The sequence below is a fragment of the Trachurus trachurus genome (assembly GCF_905171665.1).
Source record: "Trachurus trachurus genome assembly, chromosome: 8".
In the NCBI taxonomy this organism is placed as follows: domain Eukaryota; kingdom Metazoa; phylum Chordata; class Actinopteri; order Carangiformes; family Carangidae; genus Trachurus; species Trachurus trachurus.
In genome coordinates this window covers 32,432,474-32,454,622 of record NC_139905.1, presented here as the reverse complement: position 1 = coordinate 32,454,622, position 22,149 = coordinate 32,432,474, and the positions used below count along the sequence as shown (strand labels likewise).

At 42.0% G+C, this 22,149-nt stretch overlaps 1 protein-coding gene across 1 annotated transcript in view; it reads right to left on the bottom strand.

Annotated features, from left to right (window-relative positions):
* Positions 1-22,149, bottom strand: part of carhsp1 (calcium regulated heat stable protein 1) — a 52,959-nt gene that overhangs the window by 8,217 nt on the left and 22,593 nt on the right. The window lies entirely within an intron of this gene.

The window sequence follows — 22,149 nt, the reverse complement described above, 5'->3', positions numbered from 1 at the left end:
AAATAAATGTTTAAAAAGGTACATTGTGTAAGAATTCCTCCCATCCAGCGGTGCGGCTGTAGAAGGAACTCAGTCTTATTTTTCATGCTGCATTCATGTGAAATCGGTTAGATGGCAGACGGACAACAGCCGCTGCACGTAACGGCTTAAACAAGGGAGCTGCTGCTGGTAAAATAAATAAATAAATAAAAGATCTCCGGTCCTCCGGTATTAATATCCCTGAAATGAATTCCAGATCTTGCACGCCCTGTTGTCAGCCGTACTAAGGCAAAATCAGCAAAAAAAAAAAAAAATGCTGGAGTGAGGCGCAATGACTGCTGGGTAATTTTCTTGTCAACCAACTGATGAACTGTTGTTCACTTCTTCATTTCACATTTTCCTTTGAACCGGGGAACTTAACATGACTGAACACTGCAGTTCACCTCCAGGGAACTAGCAGGTGATCTGGAACTCACTCTGAAGTGGAAGCAGTGGGCGGGGCTTAGCTTCATGGCTCAAGGCAAGTCTCCACACCTGTGTGCAATCAATGCATCACCCTCAGCCGCCTCCTTCCACTCATCAGCAGACTGTCAGCCTATAGCTGCTCAGAGTTCATTACCTGTTGCTTTCCTCGTAGTTTATTCTGCTTCTCCTGTGTTAACCACCATCCATTTTTACCATAAAACGTACAAAGCGTTGCGGTTGTATATCGCAAGCAGCTCAATCGTATCATGCTGCATTCACGTGAAATTGGGCAGAGGGCAGACGGACGTCAGACGGACAACAGCCGCTGCACGTAACGGCATAAACAAGCCTCTATGTAAACAAGTGGTCCGTCAGCACGAGGCAAAACAATACATGTGACAATGAAAGGTAAAAACATGGCGACACCACATGGCAGCCAGCACCGAGCTTACCCGCTCCATGGAGATATGAATGATATGAACGGCTCATTCAGAGCTGAAAGGAACACTTCACTTTGTTGATGGGGGGGATTATTGATGAATGAAAAACTTACTTTTGAATGAAATAATCGATTTCCATGATTAGATAACAGGAGAACTTACACAATGTACCTTTAAGGCTTCAGCGTTGAATGATTTTTATATCAGCAATCGATCACAGAGCAAATGACAGCAGAACTCTGACTGTTTTGGTGATGGGCCTGCTGAGGCTTGTTGCCGGCGGCAGCAGGCGCCGTTTGTCAGCCAGTAAAGATCTGATAAACTCGCGCCACACTTCCTCCCCAGCACCACAGGGCAGACAAACAAACCTGGGTGACTTGCTGCTTTGTGGCTCAAGGGAAGCTGGTAATACTATGTCCACTATACAAGGTATAATAACTGTCAACATACAGTACCAGTCAAAGGTTTGGGCACACCTTCTCGTTCAATGGTCTTTCTTTATTTTTATTACTTTCTACATTGTAGATTCATACCGGACACATCAAAACTATGAAGGAACACATACGGAGTTATGTAGTGGGAAAAAAGTGTTATCTGTGTTATGAAACTGATGACAGAAGTGTTCAAACCTGTCAAAGCAAAAGACGGCTACTGTAAAAACACATTCTGCTTTGTTTAACATTTTTTTGTTTACTACATAATTCCATATGAGCTCTTTTATAGTTTTAATGTCTTCAAGTTGAATCTACTGTTTAATGTAGAAAGTGATAAAAATAAAGAAAAAACAATGAATGAGAGAATGTGTGTCTGATTGGTACTGTATGTTCAGACAGCACTATGAAATGGCCTACAAGAACACAGCCATTGTAATGTTTGTGATCCATTCATGTTTTTATGTAATTCCATCATTAAGTCATAATTCTGTCCAGTTATGATGATGATGGATGATGACATTCAAACCGGCTTCGGCTCTACTTTATATCTAGTGGTAGCTAGTACATGTTGCCATGTTCACACAGCAAATATAGACAGTGCAACACTCTACCTATACTTGACATTTCCTTGTTAGCATGCTGATGTTTTGCTTTGTGCCTCAGGCATAAAACAGAAGCTCTGTTGTCCCAACATTTACATGAGTCTGTTTAAACTATATTAAAGAAGATAAGAGGCAGTGGAGGGAGCTCAGCCAGTCAGTCATAACATCTCATCTGAAAACATTGTTTTGTTCATCATCATCAATCAACTCACTGTGCACTTCGTACTCAACACCACATTTAACTGTTATTCTTGACAACCTTTAAAGGGATAGTTCAACATTTTGACAAATTGGGCCATTGTCATAATCCCTATAGTCATAGCAGTAGGTTCGTTACCTTTAATAGTCGGTGCAAGCTATTTTTAGAACGGCAGAGCAGAGCCGCGAGCTGCAGAGCTACACTACGGAGGCTAATGGGATTTCTTGGTTTCCCTCATCACTCATCAAATACACAATCCAACAACTCCAAAACGCTCTGGTGGACAAGTTGTAAATGGTAAATGGTAAATGGACTTGCACTTATATAGCACTATAGTCACTTGGACCACTCAAAGCGCTTTACACAGTTTTTTTTGCCGCATTCACCCTTTCACACATTCATACAGCACTGTTTTGCAGACAGGTTTTTATTTTTTGGGGGGGGGCTAATCATTCACACACAGTCACACAGGGCAAGTGTGGGTTCAGTGTCTTGCCCACGGACACTTCAACACGGACTGGGGGAGCCGGGAATCGAACCACGGACCTTCCAGTTAGTGAACGACCCGCTCTGCCTCCTGAGCCACAGCCGCTGTGACCTGCACATAACAGAACATTACGAGATGGATTTAACTTCGAGGCACATGTAGAGACTGCTTGATGAAAAACTGCCCCCAACGGGGGCACGCATCAGCGGTTTTGCATGAATTTACCTCTAAAACAACTCTGTGTGGTAACGTTGTGTTATTATCTCATGGCGTGGTGAATGTGCAGGTCACAACTTGTCCACCAGAGCGTTGTGGAGTTGTTGGATTGTGTATTTGATGAGTTTGATGAGGGAAACCAAGAAATCCCATGAGCCTCCGTAGCGTAGCTCTGAGCAGCTCACGGCTCTGCGCCGCTGTTCTAAAAACAGCTTGCACCGACAATTAAAGGTAACAAATCTACTGCTAAGACTATAGGGATTATGGCAATGGGCCAATTTTCCAAAATGTTGAACTATCCCTTTAAACCATCTGCTGTCAGACTATGGGACTATAACAATAAAACTATAAAGGTGATAAGTCGACATGGTTTACAAAGACTGTTTTCTGGAAGAGAAATGGTGTTACTGCAGGCAGGACTCAGGTGATGATCAGAACTCAGCTAACACTCAAAATCAAGAAAAAGGCAACAGACATATATCAATGTTTTGTGTTGGTTGTGATAAACAATCTAACTCTGTGCGATCTGCTTTTTTTACTGGACAAGTAACAGCGATGGCAATTGAAGGGAGGGACAGCAGGCACTGATATCTTTCACTGTAGACAAACAATAAGGAGATAACACAACCAGAGTCCTCCCACCACACTTTAACATGTGCAGATTCACAGGGCTCTTATCTCTGGCTGAGAGTTTTCAAAGCTACATGTGTGGATATTTGTCCAGGAAGGTTTGTTCAGCACACAGCAGTTTGTTATACAGTCACACTACCACACACACACACTGACAGCAGGAGCCTGAATACATTTTACGGTTTCAAAGGACACAGAGCAGAGTGAGCAGAGTGTCTGATCCATCTTAACTCAATAGACATGAGGTTAATGTAATCACAGCCTCTGTGAGCAACATGCTTCCTGCTGGAGGAAGGCAGGGTTACTGAGTACACACACACACACACACACACACACACACACACACACACACACACACACACACACACACACACACACACACACACACACACACACACACACACACACACACACACACACACACACACACACACACAGCCTACACAACACCCACATATACACTTGTTAATCACTCATTTACACTTTGACAAGAGCAGTCACTCAGTGCTGGAGGTGTGAATCAACTGGAAGACAATCAAGGATATAGAACATGCTGAAGATCTCGAAAGAAGAAAGTCAAGTCGTTGACAGTCTTGTGGTGACAACTAGCAAAAACAGAAATGGAAGGAGGGTCTTCACAAGGAGCGGAGGGAGGGAAGGAGGGAGGGAAGGAGGGAGGGAGGGAGAGAGGGAGGGAGGAATGAAATGGAAAAGTGGCAGATAAGCAGAGATAAACCCTGGGGAGGGGAGGCCTGGAGAACATGATGAGGTGAGGTGAGTCTCTGTCTTTGCCGAATGCGGCTTTAAAGGGATAGTTCACCCAAAATTCAAATTTCACTAATTATCTACTCACCCTCATGTCGACTAAGAGCTGTGAGAATTTTCAGAGTCCTCCGTTCCTTCTCTGAGTTACGGGGGGGTCCGTGCAGCAGTATTTGTCCATATGGTTGTCAATGGATACCAACTTTCTTCGTCCAAAAAGACACACCAAAAGACATCCAAATACCTCCATGCTGCTCGTCTGTAATGTCCCTCTTGTATTGAAGCCCCGACATGAGAAATTGTTCCGCCGGTCAGTGCAAATCACATGAGATTTGCACTGACACAGGAAGAGCAGTGAACTGAGACACTGGGAGCTTCCGCTACAAACAAGCTTAAAATATAGACTTATTTAATTTTTTTCGGAACAATTTCTCATGTCGGGGCTTCAATACAAGAGGGACATTACAGACGAGCAGTATGGAGGTATTTGGATGTTTTTTGGTGTGTCTTTTTGGACGAAGAAAGTTGGTATCCATTCACAACCATTATATGGACAAATACTGCTGCGCGGACCCCCCCGTAACTCAGAGAAGGAACGGAGGACTCTGAAAATTCTCACAGCTCTTAGTCGACATGAGGGTGAGTAGATAATGAGTGAAATTTGAATTTTGGGTGAACTATCCCTTTAAAGGGCCACAGCAATGGGTAGCGATGTTTTCTTCTGTGCTCTGGATTACCCCCCACCCCCCAAGTAAAAAAAGAGATTTGAAATTCAATTTGCTTGATTGAAATTGGATTGCAATAGAATTAAAACTAAAACTACATCATTCAATGTTCAGTCCTATTCAAGCTGAGTTCCCACAATTCAATTTCAGATTACTGGCACAACACAGCACAGCATGCTGCAGCTGAGTGCAGAATCACAAAGTTCCTTCTCCCTTCAGCTCCAGCTGTTTTCACTGGAAACTCGGAAAATCCAGTTTTTCAAACTGTGCAGCTGCAACTTAGAGTATCATCATGCAGAACGATCTGTAGCTGACCTCATCCTCATCACCTGGGCAATTCAAATCAAATTCAAGTTTATTTGGTGCCGAGTGGCGCAGAGGGTTAAGCAGGCGCCTCATGTGTTGAGGCTATAACCCTCATGAAGGTGGCTCCGATTCGAATCCCGGATTGGACGGCCCTTTCCTGCGTGTCATTCCCCCTCTCTCTGCCATTTCCTGTCTCTCTCGACTGTTCTATCAAATAAAGGCATGAAAAAGCCCCAAAAATATACTTAAAAAAAAAAACAATTTTATTTTACCTCCAACTGTTCTAACTTGTTTTGCTGTGAATTTTTAATGGTTTTCAATTGGTTTCTTGTACTACCTTTACTTCTCTATTTATTTTATCATTAATCAACTTAGATCATATGTTATTTGTGTATTCTGGATGTGTTGTTGGTTGGTTTACTTTACTAATTCCTGTGAAGGGAAATTGATTGTCACTCATTGACAACTCAGGCAATACAATAAGTGCAATGCAATGCATTACTAAGCATAGCACACAACAAGGAACATCTCGGCATCACCAGTCTGTTGCTAAAAGAACTCTTCAGTTCATGGAAAAAACCATATAGTGGGTCGTCCTTACAGAGTTTCCTCCCCACCCTCTTCTCCATGACAACATCTAAGGAGTCAGGAGGCAAACCAATGATACAACCTGCCTTTTTGATCACTTTATTAATCCTGTGTCTGTCCTGAGACTTCAACCCCCACCCCCAGCAGACAACAGCATAAAAAAAGCACACTAGTTAAAAAACTATGAAAAAACACATTCAAGAGTGCCCTGCTAACATCAAATCATCTTAGCTTCCTGAGGAAAATCAGCCTGGACTGGGCCTTTGTGAAAATAGCACAGGTGTTCTCTTTCCAGTCCAGCCTGTTATCCACAAGGATGCCGAGGTATCTGTAGTGGGGGACGAGCTCGATAGCCACATCCTTGATAACTACCGGAGTGACTGGTGTCTTTTTCCTTCTAAAATTAATTACAAGTTCTTTTGTCTTGTTTAAGTTTAAAATAAGGTGGTTATCATCACACCATTTGACGAAGCTGTCTATTTCTCTCAAGTAATGTGTGGTTGTCTCCAGTGATGTAACCTACAAGTGCAGAGTCATCAGAAAATGTTTTGGAGATGACAGTCAGACAACAAGCTTGACCTCATGGGTACAAAATAAATAAAAATGGAGACAAAACATTACCTTGTGGTGCCCCTGTGTTTGTTAAAATAGTTTTAGATACCTCATTACCCATTTTCACAAACTGGGGTCTACAAGTGAGGTAGTCCATAACCCATTGGGCAGTACAGCTATGTATATTCCAATCGAGTAATTTCTTAACTAAAATGTAAGTGTAAGTGTAAGTGTACACTTACAGATCTGTTCAATAGGCAGATAATTAGGAAGGCTAATGCCATTAGCTCCCATCCCTTACACTCTGAATTCCAGCTTTTGCCTTCTGGCTCCTGACTCAGACTTCCTTGTATAAAAAGTAACAGGTACAAGCTCCTTTATCCCTACAGCCATCTCGCTTTGGAATTCTGTACAGGGTAGGAGTCGTACCTGACTGTTTGACTGATATTCTGTGGTTCTGTTCTTTGTTTCTTGTTTCTTGTGATGTTGATGATGATGTAGATATGGAGGATACGCACTGATGCACTTTTTCGGTAATTTATTGGGCTCTTTTAGTCGTGCCACTGTTGTTGTTTCAGCACACTGTATTTTACCCCCCCCCCCCCTTTTTAATTGTGTGTCTTGTATCTGTGTTCTTTTTACTTGCTGCAACAATAATTGCCCTACGGGGACACAAATAAAAACCTTGAACCTTGAAAATGTGTGGCTGGATAGTATTAAAAGCATTTGAGAAATCAAAAAATAAAATTCTTACAGATGCAGCAGCTTTCTCCAGGTGACTGTACACTCTGTGTAGCATATAAAGCAGTGGTTCTCAACTGGTGGGTCGGGACCCAAAAGTGGGTCGCGGACCCGTTCTGGATGGGTCGCGGACAGCTGGTCAAAAAAGTAAATAATATTTACTTTTTTGACCAGCTGATGTTGGACATGTATTTTATTTTGAAAAATAACTTATTTTGAAAGGCACGAGACACGTGAACACATGCAGTTTTAATGCTCCTCCTCAGTTTCTTATTAATGTGGCCTGAATGCAGTGAATCTTGTTTTGTTTTGTGGGTCTTTATTTTGTGCAATTTGCAATTCTTGGTTTGAATTCTATAAAAGTGGGTTGCGAATTAATGACCATGGGAAAATGTGGAGCCCAGAGTGAGACTAGTTGAGAACCCCTGATATAAAGTAAGGCATCATCCACTCCTTTCTTATACGCAGACTGTAGTGGATCCTGGTATGCAGGAACCTGCTTACTAAGATGCCCTTGTTGTTTATGTCTTTTTGCTCGGCTATATTGTAAATGAGGTTTCTACCTCAATATATTTAGTAGTCTACTGTAAATAAAGGTCTCAGATCTCTGGACATGAAGTGGGGACCAACAACAACAGTTTTGCACTTACTTGCTGTTTGCAAAAATGCCATAAAAAACTCTGATATCTTAATTTCTTTTAGAAAGTCTGAATTTAACATTTAGGAAAACAGACTAGGAGTGTTAGTTTAGAATGACTAATAGCAAAACAAGTTTTATTATTCCACACCTACCCTGGAAATTGCTAAAAAATCAAATCCCACATTTTTTCCACCACGCTGTCTGTGAACCCTGTTATTGCCAATCATTCAGCACTGTAGCCTACTGGGAGAGCTGCTGATGTCTGCTGCTTTCAAGAGACTCCCTTGGTTGGACTTTATAGTGGAACAAACCCCCTCTGCCCAGATTTTCCAGACACTGTGTCCTCTTCCTCCCACCTGTTTGCTCTGTCAGCTGCTCAGCGATGGAGGAAAATGAGAGAGAATCTGTCTTGAATCTGATCGCAGCTATGAAGGATTAACAGCCTTGTTACAGATTGCATGTTTTTACCATTACGGTATTGTTCATGGTGACATTAGATGACCTTTTCCACACTGAGGAAAAAGTGACTTTACTGTGTGTGTGTGTGTGTGTGTGTGTGTGTGTGTGTGTGTGTGTGTGTGTGCACTGCATAAATGAGACGTAAAGAGGAAGCTGGTTCCCAGAGGAGTTTGTCCACATTCCATACATGGTCATTTGGATGTTTTCTTTAGTATCATTAATGTTTCCTTTACATAGAAACATGGGCTTCAACTGGGTTATGTAAAAGACTTATTGGACGATTCTAAATACTACGATACCCATAAGCCCTGAGTTCTGTTGCTATGGAGATGCCAGTTGAAAACGTGAGTCAGAGTGATAGAGAGTTCAAAAGGTTTCACTGTTGCAGTTATTAATAAATTGTAATCAGCTGGAGTGTGGTGCAGTGGGTTGAGGCTATAGACCTTGCTGCAGTTAGCCCCGGTTCGAGTCCCGCATCGGGACCTCATTCCCCCTCTCTCTGCCATAGATATACAGTATACACGTAGATGCCTCTGCCTCTGACGCTGCTGCCCATTGGAACGGATTGTCGCCGCCGCCGCCATCTTGAGCAGGAGGTGTCTAACTTTTACTTCCTGTAGTCTACAGAGGCAGAGGTCTATCACTGAATTTTCAACAGATTTTCAAGCCGTTTGTTTTAATATAAATACTACAATTCAGGTACATAACTCACGTTAGCAGTTAGGGTTAATGTAAGTGCCATGAAACTGATTTAATATGGCCTAGCACAATTCTATAGGTAGCCTACAGTGGTTTACACTCACTCGCCGGCCTCATCACCATGGCAACCACAAACTCACAGCCGGGGGAAACAGCTGATAAACCTATAGCCTACACATACAGGCAACGAAATAACAAACTATTAATATATTAACTAGCGGTATATGCACTAAATGTATCACATATCCCGCCCTATGATGCGTTACGTTAGTTTCATTTATGTCAGATAACTTACCTACATCAAATTCAACAAGTTCATAACAGTTATATAATATAAAACAACTTATTACTTGAGGAAAGTTATTCCATGTCTCTTCGTTTCGGCGTTGCTTTCATGGGAACATCCGTACGTGGCACAAAAGTTTGTTATTTTGCCAGATTCACAGCTGTCAAACCCTCTGATTGTTGACTGCTCGTCAGGAGGAACTCCTCCTCAAGATGGCGGCTGTGAGACATTCCTGACAAGCCCGAATGCGGCATCTACGTATATCTATGTCTCTCTGCCTCCCCATTTCCTGTCTCTGTCCACTATGCTATCAAATAAAAATATAGGGTAGAATGGGGTAAGTTGGCCCCCTTAACTCTTTGAGTGCCAGACCTTTTATAAAATGGTCAGTGCCATGTGCCAGCGTTTCGGGGCATTTTGAGTAATATTTTAAGACCAAGAGAATATTTTGTATTATGACTCTGAAAACACAAAATAGCTCAAAGGAAAGAGGAGACTCTCTATTTAACTAGGGAAAAAAACATTTGTTTGTACCTTGTTCCATTCTTAATTTATCTTAAGTTGAATAGAGCCTGGTTGCACCAAAAAGACCACTTTTTTTCTAGAAAGCTGAGAAAAATGCATTTTTGTGAAAGAGAGTCTCTCAAGAAAAACAGTGATTTATCCGTTTTAATTTTGGCTTCAAAAACATGTAAGACATCTGAAAGTTTCATTTCACATGTTTTTTCATTGTACAAAAAAAAAAAAACTAAAATACAACAAGTAGGAGTCCTACTCTGCAGAGTGATGCCTGCTCTCCTACTCCTCCTGCAGTTGCTGCCCCCTCACCCTCTCCTAACCCCCTCCTCCCCCCTCCCCTCTCCTACTTCTCCTCCTGCTGCTTCCCCTCGTCTCTGAAGTAGGGAGGGAGACGTCATGGCGTCTTCAGCCTCTCTGCTGGACGCGGCCGCGGCAGCGACGCACCGCGCTGATCTCTCGGTCCGTCGTCACGACGTCGGTTAGACAGCAACTGAAACTGACTCCGCGATCTGCTTTCGCTTCGGCATTTCGGTGCTGATCATCTAGATCAGTTTACCTTTCCTGCCTCCTCCGATCACTTCATGCTGGAGCTATGCTAATAGCACCGTGGCTAAGCTTTCCTCCAGCTCCACGTTAGACTTGTTCCAGGCTCTGCCCGTCGTTTTCCTCTAGAAATAGAAACTTTTCCCTACTTTTTTATCTCTGTACCGATCGCACTCTTCTTCACTCACGTCTTCTCCTTCTTCTTCACTTCTTGCTCTGATCTACAGTCTTCTTCGTTCTACACATCCCAGAAGCCCCAAAATTACTCACAGTGGGTCTCATTCATGAAACGTGAGCAGCACGGATTTGTGTGTAAACCCTGAGCAGCGCAAATTTACGTGGATTTCCGCATTCATCAATCTTTTAGTAGTGCTGATTTTTTCGTAGCTACTCACAAAATCTACACCTGCTCCGGACTGTGTGTAGCGCTTGTGTAAATGTAGGAATGCAAATAAATACTGCTTGTCACTATTGAAAATTACAATTTTAATCCGTATTACTCTCTCTCATGTTCAAAATACGCCGACGCCTTTGAAACACGTAATTGAAACATGACAAACAATTAGAAATATTTGGAGAGAGAGACGTTTTAGGGATCGAACACGCACAAACACGTCAAGGCTCCATCTTATGATGATAATAATCAGATATAAAACCGGAAAAAACTTTTTTGTGTTGCTACAGTATACGCTCGGTGGGCGCACACTTCACCCTGCGCAGCAGCGCAGTCGGCACCGGTTTGGATGGAACTGTGACAGACGGCTGGTGCTTCTGTAACAATATAACCTGCCTATATGTTGATACAACCATGCTCCTCTACAGCTGAGGCTGTGAAGAGCCTCCCCTTCCCGTCGCTGCTGTAGCTCTGTAGTTGTGTGTATTTTATTTTATTTTTTCATGTTTCATATCGAACTATTCTGGCTTTACTTCTTAAACGGTTATTTAATCAACCAAGGATTCACTAAATCTGTTACTTCCCTCCAGCCTTTGACCTGTCCCAGTCACACCACTACTAACAGAAGATAATTAAATATTTTTTCTGGACTCCACTTCACCCAAAATGACTTCGATCCGTGATCTCTCTTTTTTTCTCTCTCCCCCTCTTTCCTCGTTTGCGTCATGGCCGCAGGTGAGCAGGATGCACCTACCTCCTAATATGGTGGCAGGATCTCCTTATATGGCTATTCATGTATGGAGATCTATGCTAATTGCTGATCACCGGGGCGTGTTGTTAGTTTACGATGGGTTGGCATTCATGAAGTTACACACGTGTTTACGATCAAATCTGAGTTTCCCGCACCGTTCATGAATCCGGAGTAGAGTTTTAGTAGAGTGAGCTTTTATGTGCAAATCTACACACAGATTTACTCATGTTTCATGAATGAGACCCAGTGTGCGCAACAGCGTCCCCATTTACCAGCCGCAGAAAACTGCATTTGACGTATATATACGTCAATGGCACTCAATGAGTTAAGAACAATGGGCCTCATTCCCCAATATCTTCTTAGGAACCTTCTTAGATTCTTTCTTAAGTTGTTCTTAAGCAGTTCCTTAAGAAAACCCTACGTCAGATTCATCAACGCGTTCGTAAGCCTCAGAATTGTTGGCAGCTGTGTTCTTATGCCATCTCCTCGTAAGTTGAGGGCGTGTGCCAGGTGAGTCTAATTAACATAGGATTAGCATAGCACATCAATGCCCATAAAAGGGCATGAGACTGCAGGGCCGTGTGCACACAGAACCCACAGGCCCTGAGCAGAGAAGGTGAAGTGAGAAAGAAAGTTGAAATGCGCAAATGAAAATCTGGGAGGGAGCACCAGACTCCAAACGTAAAAAGAACTTAAGTAGTGAAGTGGAGCTACTGCAGCAGGAATGAAACAAAGAAACAAACAAAAAGCTTATATTTAGTTTATATTTTTATATTTATATTTAGTAGCCTCAGCAGTGGATGCAGCTCTTCGGTTGTTATCAGAGAGACCACACTCTCACGTGTGCCACCATAAATATCATCATATTATCACATATGGAAAAAAAACCAGTTGTGTGTAGTGTGAACACTTACAGTAGCCCGCAATTATTGCAAAAAAAGTATTTTGTATTTTTTGTTCAAACTAATGGATCAACCTCCTCAAGACTATTATGTTAAAGCAGAAGTAAGCGATATTTTTGTGTTAATATAAGTCTTAAATAGTTGTATCTTCCGACAGCAATCACTTACATAGAGTGTAAAAACCGGCCTGGAACGCAGCATTAGCCAAAACGACCGGATCGCTTACTTCTGCTTTAACATTAAAAAAAAAAGTTTGTATATCCTTCCAAAAAAACACAGAGGCTTATTTTGTAGCGTCAAAATATTACATCAATTTACCCCAAAATCTTTTCTCCGGTTTCCTGCCAAAAAGTAAAATGATTTCAATGCTAAATAAATATTAGCAAGGCCACTACGATCCAAAGAAAGAGCTGAGATAAAAAAAAATTGTCGCCATATAGTGGTCAGGAGGGAAATTAAGGGGGGGGGGGCTTCTTACCCTGAGGGGCGTCTTACCCCGCTCTACCCTACTTAAAAAATGTAATCATTAGCTCTCGTCTATCATTAGTGAATTAATAACAAGACGTCAATGACAGAATTTTTAATGTTTAACCTAAATGCCGATATCAGCATGCTAACAAGAATGTAGGCTAGCGCTGAGGCTCATGGGAACGTAAGAGGAACCACTATAGTCTCTGCACATGTCTATTATTGTATCAAGTACTTACATGGATAGCATCATGCATATAGAGTGTACACACACATGTGCTTAATGTAAGTGTGTATACATATGGAGCATAAGATGAGAATTTGTGTATTAATAAGTATGTACAGTATTATGTTTGTGTCTGGTTTTATATAAGACGTCTGAATTTACTGTCCTGATTTATCCAAATTAGATCAGGGGGTTTCAAAGTCATATTGTGTTTTTTTCCCCCTATTTGTCTTCATTCTGGTGAATGGTAACATTAAAAATGCTGAATTCACTTGGCAGGGTCTACCATATGAACTTGAAGAGAGCAGCCTGTTTAACCCTCTTTTTCTCCTTTTCTGAATGGTCTCAAATGTCAGTCCAAAGGAGACAATAACGCTGCTAAGAGCCTTGTGGGGACAGACTGAACTCCCCCCCCCCCCCCCCCCCACGGACAAACGTTCCCACAAAACACAGACATGTTTGTTATCATGATTGACCTCCTTTCACTTTCTGTCTTCATCACCAACCCCTCACACTCCGGCTCTTTTTTTTAATCTTCCTGTTTTACACCTCCAGTGACTCAGCGTGCATGTTCAGCCACTGTATTTACACCTTTCAGTGCAAGCTGCTGCCTCTTTTCTGCCACGTCACGCCACTGATACATATGAACCATATGAACCAGTGACTGTCCAGGTCTTCTTAAAGGGATAGTTCACCCAAAATTGAAATTTCACCCATTATCTACTCACCCTCATGTGGACTAAGGGCTGGGAGAGGAAGGAGTTTCAGAGTCCTCCGTGGCTTCTCTGAGTTACAGGGGGTCTCGGCGTAGCAGTGCATGTCCATATAACGGTTGCAAATGGACACCAACTGTCTTTGTAACAAAAAGACACACCAAAAAACATCAAAATAACCTCCATGCTGCTCGTATGTAATGTCCGTCTTGTATTGAAGCCCCGAAATGCGAAATTGTCCCAAAAAAATTAAATAAGTCTATATTTCAAGCTTGTTTTGTAGCGGAAGCTTCTCCAAGCTCCTCTTCCCGGTTCGTCAAATTTGGACGAACTGGGAAGAGGACAGACCCTGGTTCGTCCAAATTGGAGGAGCTTCGAGAAGCTTCCGCTACAAAACAAGCTTGAAATATAGACTTATTTAATTTTTTCGGGACAATTTCGCATTTCGGTGCTTCAATACAAGACGGACATTACATACGAGCAGCATGGAGGTATTTGGATGGTTTTTGGTGTGTCTTTTTATTACGAAGACAGTTGGTATCCATTTGCAACCGTTATATGGACATGCACTGCTACGCCGAGACCCCCTGTAACTCAGAGAAGCCACGGAGGACTCTGAAACTTCTCCCAGCCCTTAGAAATTTCAATTTTGGGTGAACTATCCCTTTAAACATTCAAGGTACAACAACAGAAGACTGAGTGGACCATCTACATTTGTAGCACAGTTTCTAATTTGTCCAGGAAGAGTAAACGGTTATATAAAACAAACACACAAGAGAAAATCAAACAGTCACAAAGTAGAGGAAAACATAACACACTTCATTATCCATCCACTGACTACACCACTTATCACAGGGCCGACATGTAGAGACAAACAACGTCACGTTCACCCCTACACACTATTAACAACAACAACCAACCTAGTGTGCATGCGACTGTGGGAGGAAAAGACAAAGAACCCACACAGGTACACTGACTGCAGAGGGAATGGAACCCAGCGCCCTCTGGCTATGAGGCAACAGTGTTAACCACTTTAACACTGTAGATGGGTAAATATTACATTAGTCAAAAAGAGCGTCATCTCCTGAAGTGGCTTTGAACGACGTCAGACAGTGAGCCAGCTGGTTAGCAGCCTCACCACCGCACAGACCGAGACACACACCAGTCTGATGCTCGAGTGACTGAAGTGTGGCTTCTGGACTGGAAACAGCTGGGGATGTCGCAACTCGCAACAACAGAACTTGTCATTTCTTTATATAAGTAAAATTGTGTCACAGTGTAAATAACTTAACACGTTTGCTGCCCAAGTAAAAAAAAAGACATTAGAAAGCTGGACTGGGCTGATATTCTCTTCACTTTGTGTGTGTGTGTATGTGTTTGTGCATGTGTGCGTGTGCGTGTGTCCCAGGAGACATTAGCAAGATATGTGGATAGATTCTGTGCATGGTAGCAAAGAAAGTGTACAAGATGCATTCTCAAAATGTATAATAATAATAATAATAATAATAATAATAATAATAATAATAATAATAATAATAATAAGTAGTAATATAAATGCTAAGAATAAATAATAAGTTAGAGAGAGTTGTTTTCAAGGTAAATTCATGCAAAACTGCTGATGCACGCTCCTGTCTGGCAGTTATTCATCAAGCAGTCTCTGTATTTCCCTCTAAAACAACTCTGTCTGGTAACGTTGTGTTATTATCTCATAGTGTGGTGAATGTGCAGGTCACAATTTGTCCACCAGAGCGTTGTGGAGTTGTTGGATTGAGTATTTGATGAGTTTGTCATGTCAGTGTCAGACCTCAACCAGACCTTCACGTGTTGACACAGTATCGTAGAATTTCCTTTGAAGAATACTATCATTTCCAGAGAAATTCTGAACTTCAGACTAAAAACCCCGGCGCCAGTCACACATGCAGATAAGTGACCACAAACTTCCTTCATGAAACTACACACTCACACAGGCAGTGGTTATGACTGGGTACAAGACTGTATGCAGCTATGTTCAGAAGAGAGGAAATTTATAAGATTCAAATGTCTTAAAAAAAAAAGAGTCACTCTATGTATTTGTCATTCTGTTACAGAGGCTCTGTAGCCTTGGTTGACCTAAAAAGGCTTCAATACTTTTTATTTTTCTATAACACAGGTTCTACTCTGCTCTCTCTCTCACACACACACACACACACGCTCGCACAAAAATAATAGCTGCACACAGCGCTAAACTTGTGTCCTATGGAATTTTCCATGATAGTGGTCTCTGGACACCCAGAGACCCTGCTGATACAGCACATACCAACCCAGCCAGGCACCACACACACACACACACACACCTACATCTTTGCTGAGACAAACACCACCCATGTGATGCAGCCATTATACAGGATGGGGCATGATGACACATGGGGTGAATCTATGCAGACTCCATTAGAGTTTCAGTCTGGCACCTTCTATCAGAGCAGATCCATTCATGTAGAGCTGCATTCACTAGGAAGGGGACCTCGCTTGTAAATGGATGGTCCTTCAGATTTTTCTTTCAGTGGATGAACACGTTGCTTCTCTGTACTATGGTTTTATACAACACAGCAAGGTTACAGCAACTTATTATTATTACAGTAGTCCACCTACTGCAACTTTATAAACCTGCAAAGTCCAAAAAATGTGTTCATATTGCCTCAGAATCTCTTCGCCATCTGCCCGTTCATTTTGGGATTGATTTTAATTATCTTTAGGCCACACTGGGCTGACCCCATGTCTGAGCTTCGGTCCCCCTGTGAGGACAGGACTCAATTTGTGGTCCAAATGGGACGGGGCTTTTGAAACAACCAAACAGAGGATCTCAGACTAGTCACTGCATTTCTTACAGAAAGATACACTTTAAAGGAGACATATTCTGCCCCCTTTCCACAAATTAAAATAGTTCCCAGGTGTCTTAGGGCGCACTCACACTAGGCAATCGTACCGTGCCCAAGCACGTTTGCCCCCTAAAGTCCGGATTCTAGTGAGTGCAAGTGTTCCGTGCTTGAGTACGGTCCACTTCCCTGGCCCGGTACGGTTGGGAGAGGTGTGCTTGAGCACGGTATGCTTGCTCAGGAATGAGCACAAGCACGTAATGCACTGCAGCTCATTCGTGCTTCAGCCCGGTACGGAACAACTGGCCCTAGTGTGAGTGCGCACTTAAAGAGTCAAAATCCCCCAAGGATCAAACATCACAGCTCTTTTCATCCTCTCTAAACAGCCCTGATCAGAACAGCTGCTTTCAGTGCCTGTCCCTTTAAATGCAAATGAACCACTGCTTGCCCCACCCCTTCTACTGGTACCAGGTAGGGGTGGGGTTATGCAAATTTGAAAACTAGTTACATCACTGGAAGACAACTGAGGGAACAGCTCATAAAACCACATTGATTTCAACATAGGGAGCCTGAACATTACAGATTTTTTTTTGTAAATTCTCACATTTTGGGGTCTGGAAAAAGTGATATTTCCATGATATGTCCCCTTTAACAATCATAAATAAAAAATGTTATTGTGTATGCCTTTAAAATGTACTTTGTTTTGTTGGTTTTAAATGTGAGTGATGTGAAGTAGTTGGCTACTTGTATTGAAAAGTGCTATGTGGAGTTCCTGCAGCACAAGATTGGAGTTAGCATGAATTAGTTTTAATCCTCACAGTTAAAGAAGTGATTGAATCAGAGTGGACAAATACAAAAGGTTAACTGTTTTTCTCCATGGACCCTGGTTATTCTGCTTTAAAGGAATATTCGGTTTCCAATAATGACAAAAAGTGAGACAATATAATTAATTGTACAAACAAGAATCAACGCTTCCCTCCCTCACGCTGGCATTTGCTCAACTATTTTAACCGGTGTTTCTGTGCACCAGGAAGTCCCGTCACCTCCCATCCTGCAGAACCAAAACGCAGACATGGACACAAGGCCAAGGATACAGCTGTCACAGAGTGAACCGTGGTGGTGGGGTGAAAGACAGATGTAGAGATTAACAGATTTGATTTAAGCTCAAATTCAGATTCGCTCACAAAAAGCTTTCACGGCGTCATCCAGCTGCTTAGGAAGGAACCAGCGCTGAACACAAATGTGATCAAACTGGATGGAAGAAAAGGAAATACTGTGGTGTTGCAGTCAGCAACTGATACTGAGAACGCTAATTTAAAAATACACAATGGGCCTCATTCACCAATATCTTCTTAAGAATCTTCTTAGATTCTTTCTTAAGTTGTTCTTAAGAAGTTCCTTAAGAAAACCCTACGTCAGATTCATCAACGCGTTCGTAAGCCTCAGAATTGTTCGCAGCTGTGTTCTTATGCCATCTCCTCGTAAGTTGAGGGCGTGTGCCAGGTCAGTCTAATTAACATAGGATTAGCATAGGTAACGGCCCCATCAATGCCCGTAAAAGGGCATGAGACTGCAGGGCCGTGTGCAAACAGAGACCACAGGCACTGAGCAGAGAAGGTGGAGTGAGAAAGAAAGTTGAAATGCTCAAATGAAAATCTGGGAGGGAGCACCAGACTCCAAACGTAAAAAGAACTTAAGTGAAGTGGCGCTACTGCGGCAGGAATGAAACAAAGAAACAAACAAAAGGCTTATATTTAGTTTATATTTTTATATTTATATTTAGGCTATATTTAGTAGCGTCAGCAGTAGATGCAGCTCTTCGGGTTGTTATCATAAATCATAAATATCATCATATTATCACCTATGAAAAAAAAACAGTTGTGTGTAGTGTGCACTGTTGCAGCCCACAATTAGGAAAAAAAAGATCATATCGGCAGCTGTATGCCCCCCCCCCCCCCCCAAAAAAAAGAGAAAAAAAACAATTAAGTGTCTATAATGTTTTTTAAGAGACTGCAATGATTTGTCAATTATTATTAATATATATGATTATTAAAAACATCATAAAAGATAAGAAAATAATTCTTATTCAAATCATATAATATCATACAACTGCAGAACAGAAGAAAACGCTATAATCGGTTATTTTTGCAGAAGTCTCAGCACTTAAAGTGCGTAAGTATACTCCTGACTGTTCGTAGATTTTGTTCTTAGTTAAGAACAAATTCTGGATAAGAAAACATTCATGAATGCCACAATCTTCGTAAAAACTTCGTAAGTAGGATTTAAGAACAAATTTGTTCCTAAGAACGGTTCGTGAATGAGGCCCATTGTGCTTACAAAGGGGTACGCAACATCTAGTCAAAGCGATGCTGCCCGGCAGCGGCAGTACTGTGTGTGATGTGAACAGCGTGACAGCACAAGATGAATGAGCTGCAGTGGTGAGAGGAGGCAGAACAGGATGACCGTGTGAGGAAATGAAACTTTTAACACGACCATCTCGAGCTCTCTTTTCTTTTTTTTCTTTTTTTCTTTTTTATTTAGCATTGAAAATACAAACTCTCAATGAGGTCAAAAACAACAGCAATACACATGAAAAACAGGCACGGTGCAGAGTGCCAACATAACAGTAGGGGAATAATGAAACAAAAAGGTATAATAAATAAATCAAGGCAAATAAAGTACAATTTCCCAGGCATACACGTTCAACATAAAAACAGAGCAGCAAAAAGACAAGTTAAATTTAAATATAGTTTAGAAGAGAAGGAGACGAGAAATATTTAGACTTAATTATTTTGCATACTTGTTGTTTGTCTTTTTAAGGGATGAAAGGAATAACTTAAACTCATTAATGAAACAGGAAAAGGAAGGTTTAGAGTTCCTCCATTTTGCACAATGGATATGATATTTACCCAAGAGTATAATAACATTAATAGTGTCAGAAACAGCCACGGTCAGATTATCTAAATAAAAGAGAATATCATATCATTTAAGAGGCAGTACGTCTTTAATTTTTTAAAGCAATCCAATTATATATATGTCACACCAAAAATGATGTGAAGTGGGACACAGAAAAAACACATGCTCTAGTGTTTCATCTTCTTCATTACAGAACGCACATTTATCCACCTCATAACCAAATCTTTTCTTAAGAAATTCTGCCACTGGATACATTTTGTTTATAACTTTAAAGTGTGGTTCTTTAACTTTAGGTGAAATAGGCCATTTGATACATTTGGAGTGTGCTTTGTCTGATGTGTTTGATCCACTTCTTCTCCTGCTCCCTCACACAGGACGCTCAGTTGCCCCCCCCCTCCCCCCCGGGGTGGGTGGGAAAGAAACAGAGAGGAGAGGGAGATGTCAACAATAAAGAGATGACACAAAGGCAACGTGAGGAAAAGACAGCCGAATATGAACCAACGTATAATTAACAGAGTGGGGGCAGTCAGCTGTAATTACATGTTGGAGGAGCTCGGCGCTGTGGAAGCATGTGCAGCAACATCTCCAGGTAACACAAGACAAACCAGTCCCCTCATGGTTCTGCTCCACCTTTAGCTTTGTCTACAATGAAAACCAGAGCAGCTGCATGTGCATTCAAACACTCTGGGGCCTCATTTATCATTGTGGATACACGCTTTTTTACACGCTCTTTCCCCCATTTTGTGCGTACGCACTTTTCTCCGCCTAATTTGGGATCTATCAAACCAAAACTTGTCGGGAGTAAGTGCAAAAATTTACGACCAGTCCGACCATGGCGTACCGGCATTTACACGCTTTTTGAAGAACAGGAGGAATTGGCGACACCGCTGCAGAGTCAGAGAACTGCAGTGTGAGAGGGAGAGAGGAGCGCGGACACTGTTTGAAGTGTTGAAGTAGCAAGTGGTGGTGATGATGACGCCCCCCCCCCCCCCCCCACCCCCCCACCACCACCACCACCGCACATGTGTTGACGTCGGCACTTTACATGAAAAGCACAGCGGCTCAGATTTTTCCCCTGTGCATTTACACTAGTTTGCTCCTAAATACTGGCTTTATAAAACGAATTTCGTTTTCTTTTGATATCATATTGATATTTTCCCCCTGCATGTAGGCTACACCTCTTCCACAACCAGTCTGTCCAGTCTGGAAAATAATTTCTGCGACGTGCCTGTGTTAAGTAGCCAGACTGGACACACACAAGCAAGCAGCAAGCCCAATAATGTCGGCGCAAATCAAAGCAAATGAGAAAACATGATCGATATTTTTTGTGTGAATAATATTTATTGTATTTAACAAAAATGGGTGCTGCCCAACATCATTTTAGGAAAAGTCACAGACTGGTGGACTTCAATGTTTTTTTTTTTTTTTTTTAATATATAGCTATGCACAAATGAAAATCAAATCTTCCAGTGAACGGAAGTTGGGGGTTAGTGGAAAGGGGTGCAAAGTAGTAGGCTACTGACTGGCAGTGGAAACCCTGCTTTAAATTATTATGACATAATCTAAAATAAGGGGCAGAATAAATATGATTCTTCTTCTTTCTGTTCTGTTTCATTTAGATTTGGGAGTTTTTTGTATTTATTGAAGCCTTTCAATGCAAGATGATGTTTCTGACTGATATTGCCGTGTTACCGTGTATCTCGCTTTCAGAGAAATTCCGCTTCTTTCTCCGCTCTCCGTCCGTCTGTTGTCTTCACCGTCTTCCACTGACGTCATTCCACACGTTTCCAGAGCGCACATGGCTACTTAATATGCACGTAACTGATTTGCATTGACCACATATGGTTGTATGGGGCCGTTTAGGGGGCTGGGTATGAGGCGTGTTCTCATCCACGCTTTTCTCAGGTCCGGTGTGATCTATCAAGGGAAATACCGTGCAGCCGTGTGTACGCGGAGTTTGATAGATCTGAAAAGAGTGTATATTTTTTGGTCGTACGCACATTTTGCCTTTCCGTCGTACTGAAAATTTAAGAGGACTTTTACACGCTCTTTGATAAATGAGGCCCCTGGTGTTTATAGCTGACAGAGGGACAGAGACAGATGTGCTGTGCAGTGCCATGTAGTGCAGTATAGTGTCCCTCCTCCTCCTCCCACCCAACTGTTCAGTGCACTGGTGGTGCACAATAGGCCATCAAAACAAAACATGTCATCAATGTGGAACTTGTGAGGCTGATGTAACAAACAGTGGGGAAAATAAGTATTTGATCCCCTGCTGATTTCTAAGTTTGCTCCCCCATGAAGAAATGGATGGTGGGGTGCTGAATACAATTATTAATTTTACTGAAAAAAAATTATATAGCCCATAGAAATAATTGTTTTATACATTTTGACGGGTCCAAATATATCAATATTTACATCTTGTTACGTTGGCATTAAATGAGCTCTGCGCTAACAGCATTAGCATGTTGATGTCCCGTGAGGCGGAGCTCAGGGGGGGGCCAGATCCTGATAGTTCTGTGGAGAAAATGGCATCGTGCTAATGCTAATGCTAACTAATGGTCAGCCGGTAGGCTACTGTAATGTTTCCAGTGCAGGTGAGTTAGTGTGAAATGATTGAGTGAGTGTGGCGCCTACTGGCCGGGAGGAATTAAACTT